We start from the raw sequence: 13,621 nt of genomic DNA on the forward strand, positions 1-13,621 counted from the left end.
GATACAATGGCATATTTTTGTCTTTATTTTTCAGTTAGTGACAATAATGTGGATATTGCTCAAAATCAGGGACAGGTCTAACAATTTTGTTGAAGACATAAACTCAGCCTTATACATCCAGCATAACATACCTTATTTTCTAATAATTCAATGTACATTTCATTGTTCACTAATATTGGAGAATTTAATAAGGGTCCATTGACAAAATTTGCCTTTTATTTAAAAATCTAACATTCTGCGAGCTATAAAACTGGTCACTGTTAAGACATGGTTTCTCAAAGTTATTACTGAAGTGGCAGGCACTAATGCAAAAAGTGATGATAATAATTTAAAAAGCCTTAACTTAGCCAAATTCTCTATCATTTATACAGGTAGTGTTAAATATCACGTTTTCCAGTAAAATGTGAGGCAAGCTATTTGTAACAAGAGCAATGCTGTAGCTTTAGTGCTAAGATATGTAAATACATTTGGACCCATAAATAAAAGTACTCAAATCCTGTTGGTCTTGTAAATGATGCAAATGTTGTAACTGTAGCATTGGATTTGGGGATTGTAACCAGCTATCTCTATCACTTTGCATGAAGTGATGCAAATGGTGTAACTGTAGCACTGGATTTTGGGATTGTAACCAGCTATCTCTAACAAAACCCTAGTCCTTTCCCATGCCCTGCTAGCCCTCTGTGGTTCTGATTATTCCAGAGGGCTTTGTTTTGTGAGAACCCACAGTCCCAATTCAATAAATCTACTAACTGTAAGTTATAGGCTTACTTTTAAGAAATGGTAGTTCTGATTATTTTTTAAATGTTATTTTAGTACTTTATGAATTATATATGATAGTTTGGCCAAACTGAAGCCTTTAAAATTATTACATTATTATTATTTTGCATTAGTATGTGAAGCATGAACAGCAAATGTGTGCAACCATATCTTAACAGTGACAAGTTTTATAACTTCAGAGTTGGATTTCTTGATTATAATACAGATTTTGTTATTGGCTTTTCTCTTATTAAACTCTTTTTAACAAAAATCACAAAATTATTTATGACATTGCTCCTCCTTTCCAGTAAAACTCCTAGTTTAGTTCACCAAAGTACTGCCAGTGAAGTGGGTTAGCAATTTTTTAAATTTACTTAGCCATTATCTGAAGAGTTCTGGAAATATGGATGATCAAAAAATCTCCTTCTGTTTTCTTACAGTTTGTAACTTAATTTCAGGTACACAAATAATATAAATACTAGTTGTTTGCCTTTTAAGTAAGGGTAGAATTTAAGTCAAATGTATTAAACAATTTATGATTGTGTTCTCTGGTATGATTAATTTTATATCTTCGGGACATCATAGGCTTAGAAAGCTAGCAAAAAGATTACCTTTCATGCTCTTATAACTCATGGCTCTCCAATATTTCACTGAAATACTTCCAGAGTTAAAATATCCATTTGATTGGGATTGACAATCAAATGTGTGACATATAACATAAGGGATGATTTCCTCACTTTCCTATACTTTCATGAGAATGCAATCTAGCCACCCTGCTTTATTTTGCAGAAGCCCCTCTAGTGGATGAGCCTTGGTTCTTCCAAGAATCAGTTAAAGTGCCTGAGAGAGGAGTCTCTCCAATAATGAGCAGTTCAGAGGCTCCGTATGAGAGGAGGTCAGAAATGCTTCCCCATCAGAGAGCCCACGGCCCAGGTGCCCCACAGTGAGGACGATGTGCCTGTTTCCAAGGGCCCTCTGATCCATACACAGGGAACCAGAGCCAGTGATTTATTGGGATCAGGCAGCTTTGCTTGCTGATACTAAACCCTAAACTTTACATGTCAACAAGCAGTGCTTTCTGGGCACTCAGTACTGGTCTTCCAGCACAAACCTTCTCCCTGCTTCTGTTAATCATTGAGCTCCCTTTTACTGAATTTGAGAATGAGTCATGGCCTTAACTCTAGGGCAGCCTGAGAAAGGTCCAGTATCAATGGCCTGCCCTGGGATTTCCAGGTCAAAGGAAAAGAAAAAAAGGGGAAAATGAAACAACTGTCAACTTAAGAGAAGCCTGTGACAAGTGTTATGTTGAAAAATAATGTTAACCTCAAAATGACCCTCACTACAACAGCTCTCCCTGCTCGCGGATAAACTGAGCCTAGACTAAGACATGACATCTAAAAGTGGGATGGAGCTTTTATCTATCACATTTTGAGTTTTGCTAATATTTGGTGTAAATGGCTAATCTTGACTGGGACAACTATGGTCTTGATTGATATATAAAGCAATTGGTTCACTGAGGTTTAAAGTGAGCACGTAAGACTGATTGTTTAAAAGAAAATCATATGTAAACCCACAAAGATTTTGAAGGTCCTAGCTTAGTGACTGCATCACCTAATACTTACTGTTGATGAAACTGGGCATGATTTTGTTATCTTGGAGGCATTAATTTTGTCACGGCCATTTTAGGCATCCAATTGCTAGTATTCTTTGGATATCTTGAAGCCAAAATGATGGGAGCTTTTACTCAGTCAAATTAAATACAAACAAGGAAATGTGAGCTCAGGGAAGAAGGAAATCACATTTCAAAGATTCAATATTCAGGATAATTTTCTAACTATCCTGCCAGATGAAATTTTAAGAGCTCAAATGAGGGCAGTTTATGTTAAATTAGGCCAAGGTGTGGTTTTATGGTCAAATATACTGTTTGATCTAATTACTAAATTTAAGAAATATATACAAGAAGAAGTTCAGGGATTGAGGAAACCCTGAGGTCACATCTTAACATATACCAGGCAAACCCTAAATGTTGCCCCAAATTCCAATGAGCAGTCTATTGCTGGTAGAATTTATTTTCCAAATTGCTTATTATTGAACTATAAACTGTTACACAAGGCTCAGGGGAATAAGTTACAATAAGTGTTCCACAGTGACTTAGTCATGCAAGAGTCTAATTTTGGTTGAGTTTAAGACTAAATTTTATATTTTCATAGTATTCTATAATTGAGAAAACACTTGCATGCACAAGCACGCATTTTATATAATCCTCAAAATAAACCCATGAAGTTAGTATTACCATTCCATTCTATAGATGCAAACGGTGAGGCTCAGTCACTGTAAGTAGTACTGCAGGGGTTAGATAAAGCCATTGCTTTTGAGCTAGCAGTCTAAGAGCCCTCGGTAGAGATTCATTCATCCAATTATTGGCTGAGTGCCTTACAATGTGCTGAGCACAGCTAACATATAAACGTGGACCCAAATCAAATAACTAAAGCTATTGTCAAAAACGTGGTTTTAGTATCTTCCTTAGCACAGAGAAGCAGGCAGCAGCTTCCCATCTATTCAAGTTGCCACATCGGTTGAAATTTCTTTGCCATCCCAGCACTATGCCAAGCTACCTCTGAAAATCTGCTAGCTCAAAAGCAATGGCTTTATCTAACCCCTGCAGTACTACTTACAGGCAAAATTGTGAGACAGAGCTAAGAGCCAGCTATCCCCTTCATCACAGGGCCTTCCTCTGGGCCTGTCCTCCTCTCTGCCTCTGTTCTTTTTCATTTAATTAACTCTTATTTGAAAAGCAATCTGAAAAAAAAGTGGGTTCTTTAAGGAAAAAAAAGAGAGAGGCCTGATTAAGAAAAAAGAAAGAAAGCAAAATATGTATGGTTTAAAAAGAAAGATTTAACCACAGATATGGAAGAGATTATACAAATTGTTGGAAAAATATGTACAACTCTATAGGAATAAAACTGAAAATCTAAGGGGAAGTGGTTATATTCCAGCAAAATACAAATTACCAAAATTAGCCTAAGAATGAAAACTTAAACAGATCAATAATCAAGAAGATAACTAAAGATACGCCTTCAAGAAAATCTACAAGCCCAGGTAGTTTTACAGTTATATTTAGTTTTTTAAAAAAAATGATGATTCATGTCATTTAATGTACTCTACTTCACAGGAAAATGCATTAACCTCCATTTTCTGCAGCTAGCAACACCTTATTAACAATCCCAATGGGTAGTACAAACAAGAAACTTTTAAATCAGTTTTGCTTATGAACATATATGCAAAATTCTAAGTATTGTCGATCTAAATTATCAGTAAGTGAAGAGCAACAATTTGAGTTTATTCTAGGTATGCAAGGACAATTCACTATTAAACAATCTTTTAAGATACTTTGTTATGCCAGCAAATTGAGTGTGAAAATGAATATTGTTATGAATATAAACAATAGCATACTAAGATAAGATTTATCAAAATTAATCACCTATTCCTAATTTTTAAAACCTCCAAATAAAAAAAGAATAGACAAAATATTATAGGGACTGTTTGCCACAAACCAAGAGCCAACATCAAACTAAACAGTAAAATGCTAAAGCCATTTCTATTAAAATCAGGAACAATGTGGAATGTCCAAATCAACATTACATTTAATATCGTTTTAGAGGTAGTACACCAGACAAGAAAAAGCCTATATAAATAATAGAAAATAAAAAACTGTTCCTTTTCCCAGGTGTGAGTACAGACAAAGAAACTCTAAGAAACTAGTTTAATGAGTTAATAGCACAAAAAAGGAATGAATTTGAGCTAATATACAAAAATATTTAGTTTCTCTTTACACTAGAAATAACTAATAGAATAGCTGACCATATTAATAACAGATAAAAATAGAAATACCATTACGACAGCATTAATTATAATAAAATATACATAAGAAAAATATAAAATTGTATTAGAGAACATAAATCAAGACCCATAATCAACAAATTGAATGATATACCCTGGCCCTGAGAAAGGAGCTTTAACATCACAAAATGTTACCTTTACAAAATTAATATGTAAATTTAATTTAATTGAAATATACATATTTTGAGGCTGAGTAACATTTTAAAGGTCAATTGAAGGTACCTAAGAATAGCCAAGAAGACTCTGAAAAAAAGAATTTTAATATGGGACTTGCTTTGTCAGATATTACATGTAATATAATGCTGCCATAATAAAAATAGTAGAGATAAGCAATAAAATATGGAGTGAAGGAAAAACCACCAAGTGTACATGAATGATATATGGCAAAGGTAGCATTCCATTCATAGGAGAAAACAGAATTTATATAATATATGGTACAAATGTAGTAGGCTAGTCATCTAGAAAAAAAGCCAAAAGTCATTCCCTATCTCACTACATATGGAAATAACTTATAAAATGGTTTAGGTTTAAATTAAGACAAATAAAGCTATTAATTTGCATAATTGTGGGGCAGAGGAAATCTTTATAAGCAAGACAGGAAACTCAGGAACCATTAAGCAAACTAATAAACACAGAACCTATGGAATATTTAAAAAGCTCTCAAGGCAAAACATATTATAAAAATAATACTAGCAAACAAAAAATATTGGCACACTCTACATCAGGTGCTATTGTATACATATTATATTTATTAATTCATTTAATCCTCATCCCATCCTATGAATTGAGTGCTATTATCTTTCCCATACTTCAGATACTGACTGGATAGCCCCAGATCATATAACCAATAAATAATAAACCTAGAATTTGAATTCACACAGTCTGGCTTCAGAAACCAGGCACTACACTAAATTGTCTCTCATATCATTGATGAAGAAAATATATTTGCAACAATTATTACCACCAATATTAAATTAAAATAATAAAAATAGACAAGAAACTCAATATAAACATTGCCAAAGGATATGAATCATTAATTCACAAAAAAAGTACATTCAATTGGCTGATAATCATAAAAAATGTTCACCATACTAGGTAAATACAAGTAAAAACAGTATGCAAATTACAAAAAATGATAAAATCCAGTGCTGTCAAGGGTGTGGGAAAACAGTCACACTCAGTTATTGCTGGTGGGTGTTTGTGGATAAATTGCCACACTTTGAAATATGGCCATATAATGAAATATATACTACATATATACAAATATCCTTTTACCCATAGACTTCACTTTTGGGAATCTATCTTACTAAAGTAAAAACATGAGAATATAAGACCACTATATAATGAAATTTATTATAACATTTTTACAGTGAAATTAGTTATACTATATCCATTCTATGGACTATTTTGTAGCTATCAAAAAGAAAAAAGTAAGATTTATATCTCCTACTCTTTAGGGATGCCCATGTATTGTTAAGTGAGAAACCAATCCAAATAATGTGTAGTATTTTGTCCCATTTAAAAAATATCATACAAGATATTATTTGCTTTTATATGAGAAAGGCTGTTAATACCAATTTCCCATGGGAGTCAAATAAAATAGGTGGGTATAAGACTACTATCTTTGAAATATATGGATTGTCCCACCTGAAAAAAATTTAATCTGAAACTAAATACCTGCATATGAAGAGAAAATTTCTAGCAGATAGCTAAGAATGGAGTGGAATTTGAGTACAGGGTAAAGAAACTTTTTCACTTTATACCCTTGGCACTGTTTGAATTTGTTTTTTGAACAAGGAATGTGCTCATTTAAAAAATTTGATGAATTCCAGTGATTGAGAGTAGCTTAATGTTACCTTTTAAGGAATATTTAATTTTTAATGGGTGACTCAGAACTTTTTATCTGGGAAGAATAAGTCTATTTCAAATAGATCATCAGGGCCGACAGGACAGGAATTCCTCAAAACATACCATAGAGACCCATTAACTTGGTCTACTTACTCACAACTCTTCAAATTATCTCCTTTCCGATGTACAGAACCTCAGTTCCTGAACTTAAAAGTTTTGTGGTCAGCATTTCAAGAACTGGGAGAGGCACATTTACCATTGGGATAACAATCCATGAAACGTGAGAGGAAGGGGTTGGTAAACATATCATACACATCTGTTAACACTTTGATTTCACCCCCACTGCATGTTTTACTATCAAGCTGATTCAGAGATCAGAAAAAAACAGAAACCTGTATGTATCAAAGTTATTTTCTCTTTACATGTCTCAAGGAAGCCAAAAGTCAGTGATTGCATTTTACAGGGACGTGGTGAAAAGCCATTCGTACCCATCCAACTTCAGGTTGCCAGCAGAGAGTAGACACTGATCACATAAAGAACAGATGGCAATACTGAGAGAATAATTAATCTGCTGTTATTCCCGGGCAAGTCCAGCAGACAGAAATCACAATCATTAATAAAAGAAGAAATCAATTTTTACCTAAGTCATACTGTAATATCTGAACTGATTGATGTGGGAAAGCATAAAAAACACTTAACTGTTATTTATTATTTGGAAGTCCTGGAGTACAATTTTTCTCTTCACATTATCTTAATAAATCACACATCAAATAAATAGTGTTGGAGGAAAAAAATTAAATGAAATGAGAGTTGAATGGCAGGTGAGTAGGAAATTTTAATTGGAGAATAATGGCCTTTGTAGATAGGGATGACACTTTTAAGTGAAGTTATCACTTCCTTTCTCTCTCCCATCTCAGCCCCTAACACAAAGTGATAATTGCTTTAAAAGCAAAATAATTCTGGATACACTGATAGGTATTTTTTTCCCAAGGACTATAAGGAGCAAATTTCAACACCTGATGAATCATGTTATTTCTCATCTCACTTAACAAATTTTAATAGGCAGCTAAAAAATCTCTTACAGAGTAGTCATTTATCTCAGTGCAAAATGTTTGAGGTTGAAATTGGCCCAGAAAATGGAGCAGAAAGATCAGGAAAAGGAAATTCTATAACTGTCATCACAAATAATATTCTGTTCTTCTCGACTGAGCCACAGCATTTTTACCATGAATACCTATATTTCCTTCTCAAGAAAAATACCAAAATTTCAAAATCTAAATAAAATATGGACAAACTTTAAGCCTCCTAAATGAACTCATTGTGGAAGAGTTAAAAGAAAAATTTTAAGAAATACAGTACATAGGGTTTTTACAGAAATGGGATAAACACTGCAACATTCATAGAACAGACAGAAGATAATTGTGGTCAATTATATTATAGTCCTACTCCTGAGAAAATATCTCACAGTCTAGGAAATGAGTTCTGAGATCCTTCCTGTATGTGGTAATACATCCCAGTGAGCCTTATTGTCTGTCTATTAAATACCTACTTTCACACAGTCTAAGAGTGGATATGCATTTCTATTCATTTTTATGTACCATATGGTCTGTTCCAAAACAGACTTAAGGTAGTTTAGAAAGACATATAAAGTGCAAGAAGATATCATAAATTAAAAGTATGGGCAAAGAAGAGAAGAAAATGTGGGTGGTAGCATAAATAGAGCCCAAAAAAGACCAAAGAAGACATATTATAGTAACCTCACTCTTGCCATGGGAGGACCACAGGTTTGGTGCTAAGCTCTCTAGCAGTGACTGAGAAAAGGAAGACATCACACTCTGGTATATCCTTATAAAAGAAAAAATATCCTGATGAACCTTCAGCATTTTTATTTTTAATGGTATTAAAAATATAGTAGTAGTTAAAAGTAGAGCTAACTCATAGAGTGCTTACTATAATTTCAGGTACTCCTCTGAATACATTACATTTATTTATTAAATCATTTAATCCTTGCAGAATCTAATAAAGTAAAAAGTATCATGACTGCTTTTTTTTATAGATCAGGAAACCAAAGAACAAAAAAGTTATGTATCTTGCTTGAGATCATGTGCCTAGGAAGTAATAAAGTGAGGAGCTACTCAATGTGTCCCTATATAAACCAGGTATACACTGTGTGCTTATGATTTTTACATATTCACTTAGATGAAACAAATTTGATTAAATATAAACAAAGTTACAAAAACAAGCCAGCTGACAACTTTAATTCTACATGATAAATGGGGTTGTTTGAAACTGAATCCTGCTTGTAGCACTGACATGGAATTGAGTGCTGAGAGGAAAGCTCATTTCAGGCTGGCATGCTGCCATCTGATGACTCTGTTCTCCCTCCAAGTTTGTCTAATGAGACTCCTGAGAAACCTAGCTGTTGCAGCCTGTTGCGGGGGCTGGTTGGCCTTCCCTGGGTGAGGCCTTCCTTTGGACATCAATGAATTAAGCAAATCAGTGTTCTTTTCTCATTCGCTGGCAGCAATTCAAGAAGTACTGCTTGGCATCAACTCTATTGGAAGCACAAACAGGAACCCAGGAGGGTGAAACTGCGGAGTAGTTTTCAATTATAAGATACAAATGATCTGAAATAATGCTTATATTAATTTGTTTTCTAGAATGTCATTTAAATAAAAATACAAAGTATAAGTATTCTTGTGACTAAGCCTCAAGTCCCCTCTGTTGGGAAACACTTTTTTGGAGAAACATATTTGACTTTTAAAAATAAATAGATTGCTCAAGTATCACTAATCTTCATACTAAAAGACAGTTATTTCTCATGGGGGGGACAATATAAAGAGAACAGAGTGGAATCAAATTAATAATGGTTTTGGCACTTCTGCAATCAAAAAGGATCTTGAAAATACAGTGGTGACATCACACCAATGAGCAACTCAGTAACTATGAGATCTGGTGTGATTTGAGGGTTTATTTTTAAGTAGTGGGAAGCCAAACTTTGGGGAAACAAGTTTGCAGCAAAGAACTCAGAGGCGTCAAGTACGTGAATTCAACAATCATGTCTTGCTGGTTGTTCTTGTACAGAAAGCTAAAGGGTCCAATAAGGGCCCAGTAAGAAACTGAACCTCAATAGACACTTTCCACTTTTATTCACAGAAGAGAATATTCCTTGAAAGTCTGCCATTCAAACATATATATATTTATATAATGTCCTGAAGCTTGGAAATAAACAAAACCTTAAAAATTCATTATTATTTCATTTGTTTCCATTTTCAGTACTGTCAAGAGTTAGGATGCTTTCAAACTGACTTAAAGAATAATAAAATATATGATCTCATATAATAAAAAGTCCAGGGTAGGAGAGGCTTCAGGGAGACTGATTTAGCAGCTCAAAGAAGTCCAGGCCCCGTGTTCTCTCCATCTCACTGCTTTGCCTTCCACAGTGCGGACTTCTTTCTACAACAGTAATCGGAGCATGGTTACCCATAGTAAAAAGGGTACACAACTCCTCATGTATATCTAACAGAGAGCACATGAGCAGTTCCCCATCAACGACACAATAAAATCCCTTCCTTTCAGTCTAATTGCCCCAACATAGGTCCCATGACCAAGAGAATGCCAGGAGCTGACTGCTTAAACCAGGTTACTTAATCAACCCATGTAAGAGACATGAGATAACCATGATTGCTTTAAACTAATCAGACTCCATTCAGGGGCTGGGGCTGGGATCATCTTTCCCTAAGTTACACGGGCTGCATTTTGTAGATGCCTGCATAAAATCAGAGTTCCACTCTGAAAGGGAAAGTGAATGCTGGGTGGACACTCAACAAATCTTTTGGCAATAACATCTTTTCCTGAGTATATCAAGGCAAAAAATTTTGTACCAAACCCTGACATATCTTGGATGGGCTCTAGGGGGCAATAGTAGATCAGTACTCAGTGAATGTCTGCAGTGCTGTAGTGAGGGACACTTCACTGAATGCATGGTTCGCTTTAAGGTCAAACATCAGTTGCTATCACTAAATCACAAGTGGTATTTTCACCAATTAAATCACAGCTGCTTAGAGTTGAACCCATAGAAACAATAATGACTTGTTCCTTTTATCAGTATCTCTAATTATAGGGCCTTTATGTACCTTTAACTCAGAATGATTTGAGTTAGCAAGAACAAATTATGCATTTGATTAACCTATTTTTCCCTACCAACCATGTATTTGCCTGCTATGTGCTATAGAATGGGTGCTATACAGAATGAGTGAACAGGCAAAAGACACTTCTATGTATTTATTCTTTACAAAGCAGTATGGTTAGCATGAAACTCAAATGGTAAAAATGTTCGGAAGATAAGATAGAAGCCATGCTAACTTTTGATTAGGAAGACCTCCTGGACGAGTTAGACTCTGAGCTGGAGATGAGCGAGAAGGCAAAACAGAGGGAAGGTATTCCAGACAAATAGATCCAAGGGACAAAGAAAGAAGGCTAGGGAGGGTGGTAACTATCTGGAAAGACAGTAGTGGATGGAGGATGGAAGAAAGGGTCACGGGACTAGGTCACTCAGGTTGGATTTGAATGGGTAATGAGAAATCTAATGAAGGAGACAAGAATAAAGCTAACCTTCGTTGGTCACCTAAAATGTGCCAGACACTGTGCTGGGTGCTTAATATGTTTATTTTATTTGACCCTCAGAAGAAATAAACAAGGAAGCTTTATCATTATCACCTTCTTTCTTTGGATGATAAAAGAGAATCAAAGATGTTAAGTAAATTGTCCAAAATCACAGCTAGTGAATTTCTGAAGAATGTTAATCCAAATCTGTTTACTCCAAATCCTGAGCTTTTCCTGCTGTCTAAAATCTTTCCAGATGGAGGAGAGAATGATGTAACAATAATCTTAGCACTCAGAACTGACCATGGCTACTGGAGGAAGACCTGAGAAAGGGCACTCCAGTAATCTAAAAAGTGGCTGGGGGGCTTGCAGATGGGGCTTGTGTGAAATGTTTGACTATAGAGATTTAGATGACATAATATGATATGTAAGGTAATGACAAATAGATAAGTAAGGTAAAAGACTCTAAGTTAACACCAGGTTCTATTCTTGGTTAATTGGTCAAATGACTCTGCTTCCAACCAAAATACAGAAAACGAAGTATCATTGACTGTCATTGCTATCAAGGGTAGTAATTGGGCCAAGTAATACTTGGAAGATATTTTTATATGTAGCCCCATGGGTAATATCCCACATACCTCTCAGGAACAGAGCTAGGTTTCAAATTTTCTTAAAATGTACTTAGTACCCAACCCAGTTGGAATTTTTTTCTAATTTTGAAAAGGATTAAGTTAGATTTATCTTTTTCTTTTATACATTAATGATATAAGAAATATATTATAAAATCTAAATTTTTAGGGCTTAGAATCTAATCAAACTGAGTATTGTTTAAGGTCAATTGACAAAGAAAACAAACTAGAGATTGAATATTCACATTACAGTATAATTCATGGTAGTACTCCATGAAACAGCAAGTTCTATTTGAAGTTTTCTATGACAAAGTTCTCTTTGTCAACTGTAGACACTCAGCTCACACTCTATAAAGTCCCATCTTCTTTTGATTGCGTATATTACAACTGAGGTTGGCTTACAGGTCTGTTCTCCTCAGTAGGAAATTTTAGGGCAGAGATGACAGTTTAAGAAAACTTCTTCAGAGATTTAAGAGGTGTATGATAGATGTTGTTGAATGACAGCATGTTCATTAAATGCAAATTCAACATTTTATATTAGTACTGTTGGAAAGGGAAGAGTTCCTGGCTCCTCTGACTTTTTGCTGCATGATTTCAAACAAAATCTTTAACATTCTGAATGCTACCAGTGTTGCCTTCTGAACAGCACTGTTGTGAAGACAAACAGAGCAAAGTACACAAAGACACCATATAGACATCATTTATTTTATTAAATAGTCACAACTGTGCAAATATTTTACACAGCATGCTGTTGAGCACCTCAGCCATGTCTACAAGGAAAACCTTGATAATTTACTCTGAGGACTTGACAGTAAGTGAAAGACCTTCTAACATATTCTATAATCCAACTGTCTTATAAATTCAGCTGGGTAACCCTCAAAAGATTCCTCCTTTCCAGTGAAATGAAGTTTAATAATGATAAAAGATGAAAAAAAAGACCCAAGAAACTAATACATGCGTCCTAGAATATGAGTTGTTTTTTCCCTCTTCCCCTTCTCTGTGGACATTCCCTTGAGCAAAGAAGCTATTTCTTTAGATTTTTGCAGTACATCTACTCTGTACAACTCAAGTCAATGATGATATAACTCCCAAATGACTTAAGTAAGTTTTGAACTAAAAACAAATGTCAATGCTAAGAGTATAAGATATAAAAAAGGACTCCTTTGGGGGAAGAACTGGAAGACACAGAGAAATAGAATGATGGGCATAGCTAAAAACTATGGTTTCAGTCTTGGCTTCGAGGTTAAAGGAAGGGAAAAGGGAAATCAGAAAGGCCATAATTCTAGAGCAGCCAGCAACAATCCCTATGATAAATTCTAAAAAGTTGATCCGCTCAGACACAGATGCTTCTTCCAACCTCCATTTCTTTAAGGTGCAGTGCAAGCAAGTATTTTTTAGACATTGCCTACAAGAGCCACTGTGGTGCTGGGGAACAAAGAATATAGATTTAGCTCAAAGGTCGACACTGTTTGCATATAGGTCTAGGCCATACTACAAAATCCATACCCATAACCTTACCCTTAATCCTGACCTGGGCGACAGAAAATAGGGGGAAGCAGAATCATCTGGCCACCATGGTGCTGAAACAGGCAGCTTTTCTACCATTCACAAATGAAGTGGATGACAAATTAAACTAGACATTGAAACAATCACATTTAATGCAGGTGAGATTTTTTAAATAAAATCTAAAAATGTTATTAAAAAATTAGAATAGTTCCTGAAGACTTAGGCTTTTTTACTGGGAGGCTCCCTTCCCTCTCTGTCCACTACCCTGAGGGTGGTTGTTCTGTCCTCGGGTTTTTGGGTAAGAAAAGATACTAAGCAAGCTACGCAGAGGTCAAGCCCTGGAGTCTTAACAATCATAGGATTGAACTGCTGCAATT

Source organism: Manis javanica, chromosome 6 (genome assembly GCF_040802235.1).
Source record: "Manis javanica isolate MJ-LG chromosome 6, MJ_LKY, whole genome shotgun sequence".
NCBI classification, from domain to species: Eukaryota; Metazoa; Chordata; class Mammalia; order Pholidota; family Manidae; genus Manis; species Manis javanica.